General features: G+C 65.0%; 1 protein-coding gene and 1 long non-coding RNA gene across 2 annotated transcripts in view; one reads left to right on the forward strand and one right to left on the reverse strand.

Annotated features, from left to right (window-relative positions):
* MRPL23 (mitochondrial ribosomal protein L23) overlaps positions 1–19,561 on the reverse strand; it is a 177,358-nt gene that overhangs the window by 114,266 nt on the left and 43,531 nt on the right. The gene's annotated exons all lie outside the window — the stretch shown is intronic.
* LOC136319063 (uncharacterized) lies at positions 15,669–18,356 on the forward strand. Its single transcript, XR_010728174.1, has 5 exons — positions 15,669–16,957; positions 17,056–17,182; positions 17,283–17,405; positions 17,493–17,622; positions 17,732–18,356. It is a non-coding gene; the product is annotated as an uncharacterized lncRNA (long non-coding RNA).

Raw genomic sequence — 19,561 nt, forward strand, 5'->3', positions numbered from 1 at the left:
CCCTGACGCCCAGAACCCTGACACCCAGGACCCTGAGACTCAGGACCCTGACACCCAGAACCCTGATGCCCAGGACCCTGAGACCCAGGACCCTGATGCCCAGGACCCTGAGACCCAGGACCCTGAGACCCAGGACCCTGACGCCCAGAACCCTGATGCCCAGGACCCTGAGACCCAGGACCCTGAGACCCAGGACCCTGACGCCCAGAACCCTGATGCCCAGGACCCTGAGACCCAGGACCCTGATGCCCAGGACCCTGAGACCCAGGACCCTGATGCCCAGGACACTGACACCCAGAACCCTGAGACCCAGGACCCTGAGACTCACCCAGGACCCTGACACCCAGGACCCTGACGCCCAGGACCCTGAGACCCAGGACCCTGAGACCCAGGACCCTGAGACCCAGGACACTGACACCCAGGACCCTGAGACGCAGGACCCTGATGTTCAGGACACTGACACCCAGAACCCTGAGACCCAGGACCCTGAGACCCAGGACCCTGACACCCAGAACCCTGAGACCCAGGACCCTGAGACCCAGGACCCTGACACCCAGAACCCTGAGACCCAGAACCCTGAGACCCAGGACCCTGAGACCCAGGACCCTGACACCCAGAACCCTGACACCCAGGACCCTGAGACTCAGGACCCTGACACCCAGGACCCTGACGCCCAGGACCCTGAGACCCAGGACCCTGAGACTCAGGACCCTGACACCCAGGACCCTGACACCCAGGACCCTGACGCCCAGGACCCTGAGACCCAGGACCCTGACGCCCAGGACCCTGAGACCCAGGACCCTGAGACCCAGGACCCTGACACCCAGGACCCTGAGACCCAGGACCCTGAGACCCAGGACCCTGACACCCAGGACCCTGAGACCCAGGACCCTGACACCCAGGACCCTGAGACCCAGGACCCTGAGACCCAGGACCCTGAGACTCAGGACCCTGACACCCAGGACCCTGAGACCCAGGACCCTGAGACCCAGGACCCTGAGACCCAGGACCCTGACACCCAGGACCCTGAGACTCAGGACCCTGACACCCAGGACCCTGACGCCCAGGACCCTGACGCCCAGGACCCTGACGCCCAGGACCCTGAGACCCAGGACCCTGACGCCCAGGACCCTGACACCCAGGACCCTGAGACCCAGGACCCTGACGCCCAGGACCCTGACACCCAGGACCCCGAGACTCACTCAGGACCCTGACACCCAGGACCCTGACGCCCGGGACCCCGAGACTCACTCAGGACCCTGACGCCCAGAACCCTGACCCTCAGGACCCCGACATTCAGTGGGTCAGTGGGCCCAGGCCAGTCGAAGTCCCAGGCGAGGTTGCTACGCTCAGACCCACACTGCCACAGGGACTGGTGACCTCCAAACCACAGTCACCCCTCAGCTGCCCCTCCCACCTCCAGTGTGGTTCAGTCCTGTCCCCACTGTGTCCTCTGCTGTTACTGCGCAGGGAGGGCGGCCACGCTGGGTGGCAGTGTCTGCGGGACCAGCTCCCACGCCCCGTGCCTCCGAGGGTGTGGGCATCCTCTCCTTCCAGCAGGTCAGGGGCCTGAGAGAGGAGGACCCTCTGAAGACGTCCATGGCCAGACTCGGACGTGGCACGTCAGGCCTGCTCCCATGTCCTGGGACGCCACCGTTCCGTGGTCACATCTCCCCTGTGGGGGGACGGGGACGACACGTCCTCAGGCCTGGTCCTCGCTGGCCCTCATCTCTCCCTCCCTCTGCTCTCTGACCAGCCTTTCTCCCATCCCCACGAGGTGGCTTCTTGGTCTTTGCTGGTGGGACTGACGCCTGCATGCACTCTGCCCACCCTGGGGGCTCCCTCCGGGCCCCCTCCTCTCTGCCTGGGGAGCCTGTGGTCTGGCTGGGAGAACAGACTCAAAGGGGATGGTCGATGCCAAAGGCGGACCCCACTGGGGGACCTGGGGGGGGCAGGAGAGGAGGAAAGCGTCCCCCACCACAGGAGGCCATTCTGACCGGGGCCTGAGTGTTCCCAGGGCCACTGGCCGGCAGCAGCCTGCCCCGATCAGGCCCTGAGCGTGCGGGGTGACGGGAAGAGAGCGGGCCTCAGAGGGACAGAGACCAGGGCGGACAGGCCCTGGCGTGGACGGTGGGAAGGGAAGCCGGACGTGTGCCCCATCTCCCAGGCCCCCCGACCCGAGGGGCAGGGGGAGGGAGGGGACGAGGCAGAGGAGGAGCGTCCACCAGGCCACCGTGGGCCTGCCGTCCTCTCCCAGCTTCAAACCCCCTGACGTGTAGCCTCAGCTTTCAGGAATGTCCTGTCCTTGGCGAGGGCTGCCAAGGAGAATGGACAGGGCCCAGGAGCGGGGGGCCCCAGGCAGGTGGCCGGTGGCTCTGACACTTTCCTGGCCGAGGTCGGCGTCCCTGGTGGACATTGTTGTGAGGCCGCGGTGGGCTTATGCATCTGGGGGTGTGGGAGAGTATCCAGGCCTCTGGCCCATCTGCTGAGGCTCCCACTCAGGGGCCTGAGCTGGGATGTCGGAAATATGTGTTTTATAAAAAAAAGAAAAGAAAAGAAAAAAAAGAACTGCCAGATGATTCCAGAAGGGGGGCCGGGAAGAATGGCCATGGCCGGAGCGGGAAGGACCTTCGTTCCTTCTCAGAACCTGGACCAGGACGGCACCGCTGTCCCGGGGAAACATCGGGCTGTATGCTCCTGCTTTCCGACAGCACCAGCCCATCAGTGCCTCCATTCCTTCATCTGTTCATCCGTCTGCTCGTTCAATGAGCGCCTCTGCTGTATACACCAGACCTCTGGCCGCTGGGGCGGGGGCTCCAGACCCCACCTGCTCAAGGACCTTGCCTGGCCGGGCAGAGAGCCGCCCGAGGGTCAGGGCCACCTGGTCTCGGCTCCCACTGCGCTCCCTCCTCCGGCGTCTCTGTCTCATACATACCCCCCGGGCCTCCTGGTACCTGTTCCCAATCTCATCTGGGAACGGGGACCCCTCTGGGGGTCTGGCGGATACGGGGACACGGCCTGCTACGTGCAGAGGTGGGGAGTCCTCCTCTCTTCCCTGGTCTGGCTGGCCCGCCCGCTCGCTGAGACAGAGGTGGCCAGCGGTCCCTGTGGGTCAGGGACGGGCTCCGCGGTGTGGGCCTGATCCGTGTGGTAGGACGGTGTGGTGGACGGGGTGTCAGCGTGAAGAAACCAGAGGAGAGGACGGCCAGGGGGACCCCTTGCAGAAAACTGGAGGCGGGCAGGCTCCGGAGCGGGTCCCCCATTGGGGTCTCTCGGCAGCACGAGTGCCCAGAACGAGAGAACCGTCCCGATCGGGCTGGGAGGGGCCGAGGACCAGGGTCCCCGACTCGCAGGGCAGAAGTGGTGACTTAGGGGGACAGCCCACAAACCAGCGAGGATCCATGCTTGGTCCTGGGGACGCCCAAGGGCTGTGTCTCTGCCTTGCTTCCGCCCAGCGGGTCAGGACCTCGACGTGTGAACACTGGGGCACACCAGCCAGCCCGTGACGTCCCCACGTGGTCAGCTCCACGCAGAGTCCTGCAGGGCAGGGGACTCCGGGGAAAGCCTCTCGGCTTGGCGCGTGGACACGGTACAAGCCAAACGCCGGCCCGCCACCCCGGGGCTGCGTGCCCGCTCACAGAGCCTGGCCCGTGAGAAGCGCCGACAGCAGGCATCGCCCCAGAGGAGCCCTCAGAACCGGCCGTTTCAGCTGGTCTTTGTGCCCTGACTCTGCCCCTTCCCCCCACCCCAGGGTCCCGGGACCGTGACACACCCTTGCTGCGGGAGAAGCAGTTTCTGGGCCACAGAGATTGACGGACGATGGATGTAGGGTGGGCACGTGGCCTGAGCTTGGCCACAGGACCCGTCGCCAGCCCGTTTCTGGGATGTGAAGGCTGCATCCATTTCCTGGGGCATCAGGCCCGGGCGGGGGGGGGGGGGCGTCACGCCAGGCGGATTACACAACAGAAACTTACTCTGTTCCGATCCTGGAGGCTGGAAGTCCGAGATCGAGGTGCCGCAGGGCCGCGTTCTCCGAAGGCTCCCCGGGGAGGGCTGCTTCTAGCCCCCTCCGGCTGCTTGGGGCTGCGTCACCCTCAATCGTAGCTGCCCTGCGCACGGCTTCCTCTCTGTGCGCCCCTCCTCTGCCTTCCCCTCATAAAGACAGGTGTCACTGTCAGGGCAGTCAGGGCACAAAGACCTGAGCTTTGGGGCTCAGGTAAACCAGGAGTGTCTCACCTCAAGATCCTTCATTAGAACAGCGAGGAACCTTCTTCCCGCAAGGCCGGCTGCGGGTCGGGGGCCAGTGTCCACTCACCAGAGCTTCTGCACGGGAGGCGTGGACGTCGGGGCCAGTGTCCACTCACCAGAGCTTCTGCATGGGAGGGTCGGGGGCCAGTGTCCACTCACCAGAGCTTCTGCACGGGAGGGCCGGGGGCCAGTGTCCACTCACCAGAGCTTCTGCACGGGAGGCGTGGACGTCGGGGCCAGTGTCCACTCACCAGAGCTTCTGCACGGGAGGGCCGGGGGCCAGTGTCCACTCACCAGAGCTTCTGCACGGGAGGCGTGGATGTCGGGGCCAGTGTCCACTCACCAGAGCTTCTGCACGGGAGGCGTGGATGTCGGGGCCAGTGTCCACTCACCAGAGCTTCTGCACGGGAGGCGTGGATGTCGGGGCCAGTGTCCACTCACCAGAGCTTCTGCACGGGAGGGCCAGGGGCCAGTGTCCACTCACCAGAGCTTCTGCACGGGAGGGTCGGGGGCCAGTGTCCACTCACCAGAGCTTCTGCACGGGAGGCGTGGACGTCGGGGCCAGTGTCCACTCACCAGAGCTTCTGCACGGGAGGGTCGGGGGCCAGTGTCCACTCACCAGAGCTTCTGCACGGGAGGGCCGGGGGCCAGTGTCCACTCACCAGAGCTTCTGCACGGGAGGCGTGGATGTCGGGGCCAGTGTCCACTCACCAGAGCTTCTGCACGGGAGGCGTGGACGTCGGGGCCAGTGTCCACTCACCAGAGCTTCTGCACGGGAGGGTCGGGGGCCAGTGTCCACTCACCAGAGCTTCTGCACGGGAGGCGTGGACGTCGGGGCCAGTGTCCACTCACCAGAGCTTCTGCACGGGAGGGTCGGGGGCCAGTGTCCACTCACCAGAGCTTCTGCACGGGAGGCGTGGACGTCGGGGCCAGTGTCCACTCACCAGAGCTTCTGCACGGGAGGGCCGGGGGCCAGTGTCCACTCACCAGAGCTTCTGCACGGGAGGCATGGACGTCGGGGCCATACGGCCAGGGGTCAGACAGCCCTCTGAAGATGAGAACAGATGGGCATCAGGACCTAGAGCTTCCGAGGGGCGGCTAGGGATGGAATTCTGGGACCGGCTTCTCTGCTGAAGCCGGGGCGAGCTGAGCTACCACGCTGGATGGTGGCGTGCTGGCGGCCGAGTCTGTCACTGGTCACAGTGGGAGGAAGAAGATGCCGGGGTGGAGGGAGCCGGCTGCTGCCTGGAAGAGGGTCCCAGACACACCACCCCCGGGGTCTGGCCAGGCCAGGCCGTGCCGCCTCAGACGGACGTCCGTCAGCTTAGCGCGCTCATCTTCCTCCAGCGGGGTGTGACGTCCCACCACTGTCAGCACGATGGCTTTCCTGACTGTCGGCCCAGCCCAGCCTCCGGAGAGCAGCTGCCCCCCTGCCCCCAGGCCTCAGAAAGTCCCCGCCAGGCCCAAGGTGGGGTGACCCTGCCCCGACGGCCTCGGTCCTCCGCCCACCTCTCAGCAGAGCCCGGGGCTCCTCGCTGCGCCTGTGCGCCGGGCCCCCTCAGTCCACGAGCCTGCAGCTGAGTCCCAGACAGAGATGCCTCTGTGTCCAGGGCCCGGTCCGGGACGGCACCTCTCGGTCCAGAAGGGGCGCAGTCATGGCACGGGGAGCCCTGAGCCGACCTGTTCTCTGCCACTAAGGCGTGAGGGCGGACACCACTGTCCACCCCCCACTCACTCGCGGATTTCCATCTGGGGCTCTGAGAGGGGCTGGATCGTGCGCTCCCAAATTCATACGCTGAAGTCCTGAGCCCCGTGCCTCAGAATGCGATCTTATTTGGAAGCTGGGTGGTGACCAAGATCACTGAGGAGGTGCTGCTGGAGCAGGGGGACCTTGACTCCCATCCGCCTGGTGTCCTTATAAGAAGAGGGGGGGAGGCCCAGGGCAGCCGGCAGGTGAAGACCCAGAAAGAGGAACCCTCGAGGATGGAGCTGAGGCTGGTGTGAGGCATCGGGATCCAGGGACACCAAGGACAAGGTCGGTGGGGCACCACCACAGGCTGGGACCGGGGCCAGGAATAGCTCCTCCCCCACAGCCTGCCGGGGAACCAGCCCGCCGACACCCTCGCTTTGGACTTCTGGCCTCCCGGACTGTTGTGGGGGGACAGATTCCTGCTGCTCTCACCCCACCTTGCTTGTGAGACCTAAGGCATGGCTGCCCCGAGAACCAGCCCAGGGCCCAAGCTGGCTGCCCCAGCTCCTGCCGTCTCTGTGCGTCCCCGCCAGAGGGGGAGAGGAAACAGAGGCATGGCCCCTCTGACCGGGTGACCAGCTGTCAGTCACCTACAGTACCTGTGCCCGTGTCCCTTCTTGGGCGGGAAGTCAGTGACAGGGCTACACCTAGCTGCAAGGGAGGCAGGCAGTTGAAGGTAACAACGTAACGATGCCGCGGGTGAAAGCTTTCAATGACACAGTGTATCGGTGCACACTCTGACGATCTGGAGCTGGAACGAACAAGTGCCCAAGGGGCCCCACCCAGACAAAGAGAATGCCAGCCACCACTCAGCCCCAACGCCCGCAAACACAAGCCCAGAGGTCGGCCCTGCTCCAGGGGGCGGCAGAGAAGTGATTGGACAGCCCCGTGCACTGCGTTGTTTAAGCGTCAGAGCAGAAGCTGTGGGTCTGTGCCAGCCAGCGTCAGGGCGAGGCTACCAGCTCCGGGAAAAGACAACGTCCGTCCGGCGGCCAGCTGCAGCGGACGGACAGATCAGGGTGCTGGGAAAAGACAGCACCTTCTCAGGGAGCCCTGGGGGCAGGGCCTGAAGAAGGGGGTGTGGCGCTTGGCTGGCAAGCACACCCCTCCCTGATGCATCACTAGCTCCTCTCTGCTGCTGAGTACCGGGCACGTGGCCGCCCTGGTCCTGCGGGTTCCGGCAGGGAGATGCACACAAGGCTGGCCTGGCGGGGCTGGGCGGTGGCGGGCATGAGTGCCAGGGAGGTGCAGGGCTCGTCTGGGACCTGGGGGGTGGGCGATGACTTCTGGGGTACGGCACACTCTCCAGGATGGAAGGTGAGGGAGCCAGGGTGCAGAGGGCTGGCACCGGAAGCCGGGGCCAATGCCCAGAAGGGAACGCAGGTGTGGTCTGAAGAGGCGAGAGCTCCAGGTGGCGAGTCAGGGCAGGTGGGAGGCTGTCCCTAAGTCCTGCAGACTGACGGATGGGTGTGGCTTTGGGGCTGGCAGGATGGGGGAGGGGTGAGCGGCGGGGGGGTGGGGTATGGACTCGCTCAAGGAGGTCGCGGTGACCCTCTCGTTCTGACTGGATTCGGAGGGTGAGTGGCAGAGTGATGAGTCCGGCAGAGGAGCCATTTCTAGGAAAGGGACACTGAGGGCAAGCAAGGTATGGGGGGGTGGCAGCTGGGTTTGGGGCCGTGGACGGAGGGGTTGCCCACTGTGATGTCAGCACAAGTGGTCCCTACGTCCAGGTGTCCCGGGATTTGCTGGCCTGGCTCGGGGCCACTGCGCTGGGTGGGAGTGAGTGGCTGTGTGTGGGCAGCCCACACTGTCCCCACCGCCCTGGTCCCACACTCCGTGCCAGCCGCTGTCCTCCGGAATGTCCTGTGGCCTGTGACACGCAGCCCTGTCCCTGTCTGGAAGCCCTCCTCTCTCCACGCTGAGCCACGCCCGGCCCCCCCAGGGCTCCTGCCCCTCCCGACTCCCCTCCTGGCTCGGGGGTGCTCTTTGAAGATGGTGGGGCTCCAGGCAGGGCCGTATGCCTGTTTCCCTCCAGGGTGGCACATCCCTGGCACACGCTGGTGGTCCGGGCGGCTCGAGGGATCACAGCCTTATCTCCTCCTGAGCTTTTAACAGAGCCCGGGCCCCTCCCCTCACTTGGATTTCTGGGGGCCATTCCCGGATCCTCGGTGAAGCCTACAATGCACCCGATGGCCACCCCTGTACCTGCCCAGTGACAGCCTCAAAGAGGTCCTCTGTGCGCCCCGCCTCACCTCCAGGGGCCACGGTGGGAGGGGTCTCGGTGTCACAGTCTCCCCTCCCCTCCCCCTGCGTCAAAGGGGCTGGAGCAGGGGTCCCCAAACTTTTTACACAGGGGGCCAGTTCACTGTCCCTCAGACCATTGGAGGGCCGGACTATAAAAAAAACTGTAAAAAAATCCCTATGTACACTGCACATATCTTATTTTAAAGTAAAAAAACAAAACGGTAACAAATACAATATTTAAAATAAAGAACAAGTAAATTTAACAAACTATAGAAATGATCCCTGAAAGTATAGTCTTAAGAACAAGTAAATTTAAATCAACAAACTGACCAGTATTTCAATGGGAACTATGGGCCTGCTTTTGGCTAATGAGATGGTCAATATGCTCCTCTCACTGACCACCAATGAAAGAGGTGCCCCTTCCGGAAGTGCAGCGGGGGCCGGATGAATGGCCTCAGGGGGCCGCATGCGGCCCGCGGGCCGTAGTTTGGGGACCCCTGGGCTGGAGGGTCCCTTGGACGTCACCGTCACACACGAGCACTTCTCTCTGGGCCCTGCAGGCCAGAGGCGTCGCCCCCGGGGATGGATGGCACATGGACGCACACCTGTCCAGTGGCCGAGCAGAGCCCACACGGCCCCTCCATCCCAGGATGTGCAGGATGGTTGTGCTCTAAACACCTGTGGTCATCTTCTTACAGGTTTGGCGATAGGCCTGATCCAATCTCGGACACAGGTGTCAGGAACAGCCCCAGAGGGGGGCCCATGCCAAGGTGGGGGGCACAGGATGAAGCCACCAAGGCCTGGGAGGCAGCCTCCCTCCACGCAGGAGGGGTCCTGGGGCCGCCGCCTCCTCAGCGCTCCGGGGACGCTGCGGTGACGGAGACAGAGGCCCTGGTGAGATGCCCATTGCAACTGGCAAAGCTCAGACACCCAGGGCACGGGGGAGGCAGGGGAGGGGAGAAAGAGTTTCTGTCTGAGACAGTGCGCCCTGGCCAGGCCCTGTCCTCGTACCCTGGGACCCAGCTCCCACCCGTGCTGGTTCTGGCCCACACACTGGGCACAGCACCTAGCCACCCGACATTCCCGTGCCTGGCGTGGGCCAGCTTGGCCTCATGGGTCCTCAAAGCTCACCCCACACTGTGCAGCACTGGCAGCGGCTCACTGGGTCCCCCCGACACCCCACAGTGTGTGCACGGCACGAGGCCCAGCTCTCGGGGGGGGGGGGGATCCGCACCAGGAGGACCTGGGGATCCTGGCACAGTGGCTGGAAGGACAAGGGACACATCTGTACCCGCGGAGCCCACATGCTGCTGGGAACCCAATCACAGGGACGACGGGCACTTCTGACCTGGCTCCCGCGCCAGGGGCCTCGGGGAAGTTTCCAGCAGATAACTGGAGGTGCAAGGGGACCCCGTGTCCTGAGGCGGCCATCGCAGAGAGCCCTGGACTAGTCCAGGGACAGGGTAGCCCAGGACCAGAGGCACACAGCTCCCGCAGCACAGGGTCCTGGGGGTTTGCTTTGCGGAACGGAGCGCAGGAGGATTTCGGCACTCTCCCGTGGGCACTGGGTCCCAGCCCGTTAGGTGCAGCGACGTCCGCGAGGTGGCAGCACCATTCGCCCGTGCCGCCCAAGGCAGCTGAGGCCGGGGTTCACCCACCCCAAGTCCCTGGTCCAACGAGGCCTGGGGCCGCTGCGGTCAGTATAGTCATGAGGGAGACGGGGTGCTCGCCCGAGCCTCCCCTACCCCCAGATCAGGTCATAGCTGCAGACCCCACAGTCAGGGATCCACCTCCACAGAGGACAGTGCCCTGGTGTGGAACTCGTATCACGGGTCGCAGTGCACCAGAGGGGCTACATCCAGCCCGTGCACACGCTCACCCAGGACAGCCCCCACCCCCACCCCCAGGCTTTTCTTTAGCTGGAATCTGCCTTCAAAGGGAAGACTCGGAGCCCCTCAGAGCCTAGGTGGCCAGACATTAACATCTCTATTCACAGGTGTTTGAGATGCTAAACACCTGGGCGTGACGCCTCCTCCCGGTTCTGCTGCAAAAGGTTCTTCGGATCGCCTGCCCGCCTGAGTGCAGCCGCTACTGTGGGTGCAGAGGGCACCCCAGAGTCCAGGGGGAATCGTTGAAGTTTGGGGGTCCTGTGCTGAGGCAGGGGTCCAGTCCCCGCGGCGTGCTCTGGGATCAGAACGAGTGGAGGCCCATTTCCCGACTGGAGCGCCTGGGTCAGCCCTGGAGCCCACGCACTGCTGGGAGTGAAATCCCAACAGCACCCAAGAATCATGGCCCAGTGTCCCCAAAGCCAGGGGCATGGGTGACACTTGGGTATTGAGATGTCCTGAGGTGACGGGGCCATGACAGGGCGCCTGAGTGACAGGGAGCTCAAGTTCACGTGGTAACCTCTCCATCAGACCTATGGCAGCACTGGGTGCTGGGGGGTCACTTGGCCGAGAGCAAGAGCCTTTCGGGGTTGTCCACATGGGTCTTAGATCCTCACAGGCCCTCTGCCTCAGTGCTGTTCTTCTTGTTTTCTGCACTGTGGTTTTGGAGACCACGGTGGCCGCGAGGTGGCACTGCTGACTCACACATTACCGCCCGAAGCAGCCGAGGGTTCGCCCGCGGAGCGTCCCGGGTCTTCCCGCCCAGAGTCCCCAGGTTCACCCGCGCTATGTCCCGGGTCACTTCGACTTGTGTCCCTGGCTTGCCCGTGCACGTTCTGGGACTGCCCACCTGGTGTACCTGGTTCGCCCGCCTAGCGTCCTCAGTCAGTCCGCCCCCTGTCCGAGGTTCACCCGCGTAGCATCCCGGGTCTTCCCGCCCAGAGTCCCCAGGATCGCCCGTGCCACGTCCCGGGTCCATGCAGATCTGGTACCACAGCGGTCCACGAGAGTCGTCTGGGAGATGGGCACTCACCCGAGGGACCCCAAGCCCCAGATCAGGTCATATCCACAGCCCCACAGTCAGGGATCCACCTCCACAGAGGACAGTGCCCTGGTGTGGAACTCGTATCACGGGTCGCAGTGCACCAGAGGGGGTCCATCCAGCCCCTGCACACGCTCACCCAGGACAGCCCCCACCCCCACCCCCAGGCTTTTCTTTAGCTGGAATCTGCCTTCAAAGGAAAGACTCGGAGCTCCTCAGAGCCTAGGTGGCCAGACATTAACATCTCTATTCACAGGTGTTTGAGATGCTAAACACCTGGGCGTGAGGCGGCCTCCCGGTTCTGCTGCAAAAGGTTCTTCGGATCGCCTGCCCGCCTGAGTGCAGCCGCTACTGTGGGTGCAGAGGGCACCCCAGAGTCCAGGGGGAATCGTTGAAGTTTGGGGGTCCTGTGCTGAGGCAGGGGTCCAGTCCCCGCGGCATGCTCTGGGATCAGAACGAGTGGAGGCCCATTTCCCGACCGGAGCGCCTGGGTCAGCCCTGGAGCCCACGCACTGCTGGGAGTGAAATCCCAACAGCACCCAAGAATCATGGCCCAGTGTCCCCAAAGCCAGGGGCATGGGTGACACTTGGGTATTGAGATGTCCTGAGGTGACGGGGCCATGACAGGGCGCCTGAGTGACAGGGAGCTCAAGTTCACGTGGTAACCTCTCCATCAGACCTACGGCAGCACTGGGTGCTGGGGGGTCACTTGGCCGAGAGCAAGAGCCTTTCGGGGTTGTCCACATGGGTCTTAGATCCTCACAGGCCCTCTGCCTCAGTGCTGTTCTTCTTGTTTTCTGCACTGTGGTTTTGGAGACCACGGTGGCCGCGAGGTGGCACTGCTGACTCACACATTACCGCCCGAAGCTGCCGAGGGTTCGCCCGCGGAGTGTCCCGGGTCTTCCCGCCCAGAGTCCCCAGGTTCACCCGCGCTATGTCCCGGGTCACTTCGACTTGTGTCCCTGGCTTGCCCGTGCACGTTCTGGGACTGCCCACCTGGTGTACCTGGTTCGCCCGCCTAGCGTCCTCAGTCAGTCCGCCCCCTGTCCGAGGTTCACCCGCGTAGCATCCCGGGTCTTCCCGCCCAGAGTCCCCAGGATCGCCCGTGCCACGTCCCGGGTCCATGCAGATCTGGTACCACAGCGGTCCACGAGAGTCGTCTGGGAGATGGGCACTCACCCGAGGGACCCCAAGCCCCAGATCAGGTCATATCCACAGCCCCACAGTCAGGGATCCACCTCCACAGAGGACAGTGCCCTGGTGTGGAACTCGTATCACGGGTCGCAGTGCACCAGAGGGGCTACATCCAGCCCGTGCACACGCTCACCCAGGACAGCCCCCACCCCCACCCCCAGGCTTTTCTTTAGCTGGAATCTGCCTTCAAAGGAAAGACTCGGAGCCCCTCAGAGCCTAGGTGGCCAGACATTAACATCTCTATTCACAGGTGTTTGAGATGCTAAACACCTGGGCGTGACGCCTCCTCCCGGTTCTGCTGTAAAAGATTCTTCGGATCGCCTGCCCGCCTGAGTGCAGCTGCTACTGTGGGTGCAGAGGGCACCCCAGAGTCCAGGGGGAATTGTTGAAGTTTGGGGGTCCTGTGCTGAGGCAGGGGTCCAGTCCCCGCGGCGTGCTCTGGGATCAGAACGAGTGGAGGCCCATTTCCCGACCGGAGCGCCTGGGTCAGCCCTGGAGCCCACGCACTGCTGGGAGTGAAATCCCAACAGCACCCAAGAATCATGGCCCAGTGTCCCCAAAGCCAGGGGCATGGGTGACACTTGGGAATTGAGATGTCCTGAGGTGACGGGGCCATGACAGGGCGCCTGAGTGACAGGGAGCTCAAGTTCACGTGGTAACCTCTCCATCAGACCTACGGCAGCACTGGGTGCCTGGGGTCACTTGGCCGAGAGCAAGAGCCTTTCGGGGTTGTCCACACGGGTCTTAGAAAGATTCTCACAGGCCCTCTGCACGCCTCTGTGCTGTCTTGTCCATTGCGGTTTCGGAGACCACAGTGGCCGCGAGGTGGCAGTGCCGACTCGTACATTACCGCCCGAAGCAGCCGAGGGTTCGCCCGCGCGGCGTCCCGGGTCTTCCTGCCCCGAGTCCCCAACTTTGCCCATGCAGCGTCCGTTTCCCACCTAGTGTCCCCAGGTTCGCCCGCGCGGCGTCCCGGGTCATCCCGCCTAGTGTCCCCAGTTTCTCCTGCATGGCATCCTGTTTCCCGCCGTGTCCCCAGTTTCGCCCGCGTGGAGTCCCGGGTCATCCTGCCCAGAGTCCCCAGGTTCACCCGCGTGGCGTCCCGGGTCATCCCACCTAGTGTCCCCAGTTTCGCCCACGTGGCGTCCCGGGTCATCCCGCCTAGTGTCCCCAGGTTCTCCAGCGCGGCATCCTGTTTCCCGCCATGTCCCCAGTTTCGCCCGCGCGGCGTCCCGGGTCATCCCGCCTAGTGTCCCCAGTTTCGCCCGCGCGGCGTCCCGGGTCATCCCGCCTAGTGTCCCCAGGTTCTCCAGCGCGGCATCCTGTTTCCCGCCGTGTCCCCAGTTTCGCCCGCGCGGCGTCCCGGGTCATCCCGCCTAGTGTCCCCAGGTTTGCCCGCGCGGCGTCCCGGGTCATCCCGCCTAGTGTCCCCAGGTTCGCCCGTGCGGCGTCCTGTTTCCTGCCTAGTGTCCCCAGGTTCTCCCGTGTGGCGTCCCGGGTCATCCCGCCCAGAGTCCCCAGGTTCTCCCGCGCGGCGTCCGGGTCCTCTCTCCCGGAGTCCTCAGGTTTGCCCGTGCTGTGTCCTGGGTCTGCCCTCTCACGGTCCCCAGGTTCGCCCGCGCGGCGTCCCGGGTCCACCCTGACCCAGTACTGCGGTGACTTATGAGAGTCCCTATGGAGACGAATAAGCTACCTCACGCCATCCCATCTCAGTCACTAAAACACTGAACTTGGGGCGACAAGAGGGAATATTTGGGGCACTCTGGGGGATCCCCATGCCTGGATGTCTATGGGGCTCGATCTCAGGGGGAGACCTCCCCAGGGAGCCTCTTCCGGTGGCACAGGGTCCTGGGGACCCCCCCACCCAACTCAGGAGGATGCCGGGGTCTTCCCCGTTGCTTGGGCTCCAACGCCCTGAGCCGATCGCAGCTGAGTCGCGCGTTCTCTGTGGTGCGTGTGGAGACAGCCGTGGCCGCCAGGTGGCAGACCCAGCTGAGGTCCCCGCTTTGGAGTCCGCTTAGCGCCAAACGCGGGGATCTGTCTTGTCCTAACTCTGAGGTCCACACACGACTAAGTCTGAGTTTTTCCACAGTGAATCGTGGGTTCCACCATGACAAAGGTTTGGTGTCGGGTTTTGCTGGGGCGGCAGCCTGCCCACACGCCAGCGCAGAGTCCGAAGAACAGAGGACCCGCCCGAGCCCCCTCCGGGGCGCCCTCGGCCCCGCCGAGTTCCCTCCCGGTCCCTTGCCTCGGCATGGCCTCCCTAGGACGCCCACATCGTAGACTCGGTGGGCTCACCCTAAGGACCTCAGGACTCCGAGTCCCCCCTCCCCTAAGGCTGTCGGTCACTCGGGGACTAGATGGCCAGGCGCGGCCGGGAGAGGACACCGAGCTCTCGGGTCTTTGTTCCGTTCTCGAATTGTCGGTGCTCCGGGGGGCGGTGGGGACAGAGCCGTGAGGTGTCAGGCGTAGTCACCAAGTGCGCCCGAGAGCGCGAAGCACAGTGTGTGTGTGGAGGGGAGGTCTGCCGCACCCACAGAACGGGACTTTGGCTCTGTGGGGACTCCGCGCGCCCCGACCCCCGCGGGAGCCTGCCCCGTGGAAGCCACTGTAGTCGCAAGCACCCCCGTCAAGCAGACAGCCCTGGAGCTGGGACCTGGCCGTCCGCCCCGTTCTGCTCAGAACCCCTGGTGCTTCCCGGAGCTCCACCCGAGTCCTGACCTCTGCCCCGACCCCCTACCCCTCTGTTCCCCGTGCACCCCGGGGCCCAAGGGTGGACGTGTGGTCTTCACCACCGAGGTGGCGGACGCGGTCCTGAGAGCCACCCCAAGTCCCTGGGTCTAGCCGGGACTCTCGATCCACGGGGCAGGGTGCTGGCTGGACGGGTGGGGGCGGGTGGCGCGCGGTCTGCCCGGAGGGCACCCCCTCCCCCCTCGCTTCCACCCAGGAGGGAGGGGGGCCGTGTGGGAACAATGCCAAGTGCTGTTTCCCCGGGGCTGCCAAAGGAAGGGTGCAGGGAAGGCTGTCTTTGGAGAATTTCGGATCGGGTGAGGAACGTGCGCTGGACCGTCCCAGGGCGGGAGGTGGTCCTGGCGGTGGTCCCAAGGACGGTCCCCGCTGTGATTGGTTGGCAGGGCATGGGCGGGAATCCTGGGCGGGGCCGACCGAGTTAGAAAAAGCCCGGGCTAGGGCCGGGGAACAGGGCGCGGGAGGGGGTGGGGGCACGATGGGGCAGCCCGAGGGGAACTGGGGGAACTGGGGGAGCGGGGGAGCCGAGGGGTAACGGGGGGAAGATGGGGGACGGGGGTGCGGGGGGAGTCTGCGCGGGCCAAGGAGCACCTTGGAAACCCAGAGTCTGGCAGGAGCGGCAGTCGGTTGAGGGGCTGGCGGGGTCCCGGGAGTGCGGAGGCAGTGTGGCGTGGGCTCCTGGAGGCAGGGTGACATCCGTGATGGGTCCCCGCTAGGGGTGCGGAGGGAAGAAGGGGGAGCCAGACATTCATCCCGGTCAATTTTGGTTTCAGGACGTGGCGGCTGGCGGACGAGGGAAAAGTGGAGAGAGAGAGAGACAGGGGTTCGCCCGGGCTTGGGCGGTGGCGTAGCTGGCAGCCACAGGCAGAGGAGGACCGCGGTCTGCCGGGCACGGTGAGTCCCCTTCCCCTCGCGGACTTGCTTCCCCTCGTGACCTTCTGCACCAAGAAGGCGTCGGGGGCGGAGTAAGGACCGTGAGGGGAAGAGGCTGACCTCCCGGCAGAGCGACAGGAGGCAGGCAGAGCGGACAGCACAGGTGACATCGTCTCAGGGGGAGCTGAGACCAGGCAGGCGGGCGGGGGGAGCCCCACGGGCTCGCCCCCGGATGGAAGAGGACATTGAGAAAGCCAGGAAGAGCCGAGGCAGGGCTGCCAGTGAGGGTGGGGACGAGGGCCGCATGATAACATCGCATGCGGAGAGCACACCAAGCCCGGGTCAAACAGGACTGACAGTCGGGGACTCTCAACACACAGAAGGGTCCCCAGCCACCACTTCATCCCACCGTTATCACATCTAGAAGCAGGCACAGGAGCGGTTCTGGCACGGGCCTCCCACCACGGGGCCCGTGCCAGAACCTCGAAGGCAGGAGGACGAGCAGGAAGGCGCAGTGCGCGGGGAGGACACCACCTGGTGCAGGGACGGCGGCGGCCACCGGTCTGGGCTCCAGAGGTTTCCGCAGCAAGTAGGCTGCCGGGGCCCAGCCTGTGGACGCGCCGCCGTCCCCACGTGGCACTGTGTCCCGGGGGGCGGGCACGGGGAAGGCTCACAGTGCGTATCTGGTCACACTGTGTGCCTCCGCCATGCAGCCCCCCGGGATTGGCAGGATTAGACAGTTACAGCATCCAGGGGAGTCAAGGGTACAGGCGAGACCAGGCTAGGAGAGGCGGGCAGGGTGGCGTGAATGACAGTGGGGGGAGGGAGGTCGGGGCGCAGGCAGGGGTGAGGCGCGGCAGCCTGGCAGCCATCCAGGTGGGGCACTGGCCTCCAGAGCCCGCGTGGCCAAGGCGGGCCTGCGGGCGGGGACGGAGCAGAGATCGGTGCCTCCGCGCTCAGAACGGAGACCAGGTGAGCATCCTCCGGCCCGCCCCGCCCCTGCCCCGCCCTCTCCCTCCCTGTGTGAACTCTGCCCACCAACCAGGGTCTTCTCTCCACTCTCCCTACAGCCAGGTCTCTAAGTGGGGGTGACGAGCCCACCAGCCACCGAAGGCTGGGCGCCAGGAGGTGCGCAGAATGACATGACATGGTCCGGTGTGACGGCGGCAGAGGACAGCGAGCCGTCCAGCCTTCCCGGTGAGTGCCAGGGACAGGGCGTGGCCCCCAGACCCGCTGACCGTGGTCCCCTCACACCTGACTCCTGTTTTTTACTTTTTTTTTTCTCTCTCTCCCATAGAACCACTCTTGGCTGGAACCGCGGGGACGCAGAGCGCCCAGCAGTCTCTGTGCCCTTGACTTTTCTGGAAGGAGTCGACACACCCGCTGCTCTCTGGACCTCAAGAACCCTCAAGATGACAAGGTGAGCGGCTCCCCGCCCCTCACCCCCTCCGGGGGGGGCGCACAGGGCAGAGCTGAGTGACGCTTACTCTGTGCTCCTCCCCACAAGAAAATGGTGCTACCCAGCTCATGCCTGGGACTTGGAACTCCGGGCTTCTTCAAGTCCTTCTAGCTCTGACCCAAGAAGATGCTGCAATCGGAACCACTACACCACGCAACTCAGGAACCGGCTCCAGAAGGTGAGCAGGGGGCACGCCTGGGCTCTCCCCCCCCTTTCTGGAAGCTTGCCTGCCCGCCCGCCCTGGACCCCACCCACTCACCCACCCACGTGTCTGTTTCCCTCTGCAGGTTAAGTCGAAGGCACCGAGATCGCTGGACACCAGTACCACCAGCCGCGGGCAGCGCCCCTCCCCGCGGCGAGACCGCCCCCCACGGCGAACACCATCAGCAGCAGCCACCCCTGCTGAAGGCTGGGGAGACCACCGCCCCCAGCCGCGCCCCCCAACACCACCACACTCCCTCCTCCCCTCTTCTTCTTCAGACTTTTCTATGTCTATTTTTTTTTTCCTTCCTAACTTCTCTCTCTGTCCTTTGCTCGGAGGCTCCAGGCAGCCAGGATTCTGTTTCCCCCAACCCCCTGACTCAATTTGCACTATAAGTCGTTTGCACTGGTTTGGAGTCCTGGACGGGCCTGGAGCCCCCCCCGACAATGAGTGCGTGCGTGTGTGCTTGTGTGCGTGTGTGAGCCAACTGCCGAGTGTGCCGCGCCCGCAACACCCCTGCCATCCATCTCTCCGGGGGTGACTGGGTGCGGCGGAGTGAGTGGGACCCTGCCCCCACCCTCGCCTAGTCTGGACGCTCTGACCATCGGGAGCGGCCACAAACATTGCGTTGTGCGTCCATCTCGCCTGTACCCCTCCTCACCAGGGCTTCACCAGACGCCCTGGCCACATTAATAAATACAGTTACAGCACTTGGGTCTCAGAGCGGTTTTTTTCCTGGGGGAGGTGGGGTGGGGGTGCCCCTTGGAAATGAGGAACAAGGGGATGGGGAGGGGGGGCACAGCCATATGAGCTGAGAAGACAGAAGAACGAGGGGGAGCATGAGGGATGGGGAGGGGGGCGCAGGGTGGGTGGGGCGGGCAGGGAGGGTCCTATATGACATGAGGGCGGGGGGAGGGGTCCCTGCAGGGAGGGGTGGGGGGCTGGGGAGGTGGCGAAGGAAATTCGCAGCCATGAGGGGGTTGGGGCCCCACTGAGGTCTCTAAAGCTCCATGCTGCTGCACAAAGTGCCTCGTGGAAGAGGCCCCAGGCCTCCCTGAGCCCCTTGGCCCAGGTCCCAAAGGCCTGGCTTAAGGCTGTTAGTGTGTGGACTCACTCGAGGGGGAGTGGGGGAACATGGGGTGCTCAGGAGGCACAGAGATGGCTCTGCAGAGAGCAGGAGGGGGGAGGAGGCCCCACCAGTCACAGAAGAGGGGTGGGGGCAGGCAGAGCAGGGGGTGACGAGGGGAGAGCTGAGGAAGGAGGGGGGCCAGGAGGGGGGGGCGGCAGGACCGGATGGAGGAGCTGAGGGGGCTGGGGGTCCACAGGGCCGTGGGGTGTACGTGCAGCCCTTCCCCCGCCTTGGTTCCTTTACAGCTGGGGTGGGGGGGCCTCCGAGCTGGGCGGGCGCGCTGCCTCGGAGCCCCAGGCCTCCCAGCCCCTGGGCCCCCCGGCCGCGGCCGCGCAGACGCTGGCTTGGAACCGGAGGAAGCCGCTGCTGGAAATGAGCTTAGGGGTCCTGGCCCCTCCCTGTGCTCAGAGCCAGGAAATGCCTGAGCTCCAGATAAAGACCAGAGCAGAGCCTGAGCAACACCCCCCAGCAGCCCACCTCCCCGGGGTCTCCCCGCCGGCCCCTGCGTCCGGCCGGCCACATGGGCTCCAGACCCCTCTCCGGGTCCCTTGTCCCTCCCGGCCCCTGACAGGGGGGACACGGGCTGGCCATCGGGGGCTGGGTACTCTCTTAGGGGGACAGTCCAGGGACAGCCTGGGCAGTGGTCCCCACAGGACGCACTGATTTGGGCAAAGGCACCACGGGAGGGTCTGGCCTGGGAGCCCGCGGGGTTCCCCACGTCCCACGGTCCCTGGGGGCTGTTACAGGCGCCCGGCACCCACCCTTCCTGGGCGAGGCTGCCTCCTC

Source organism: Saccopteryx bilineata, chromosome 1 (assembly GCF_036850765.1).
Source record: "Saccopteryx bilineata isolate mSacBil1 chromosome 1, mSacBil1_pri_phased_curated, whole genome shotgun sequence".
In the NCBI taxonomy this organism is placed as follows: Eukaryota; Metazoa; Chordata; class Mammalia; order Chiroptera; family Emballonuridae; genus Saccopteryx; species Saccopteryx bilineata.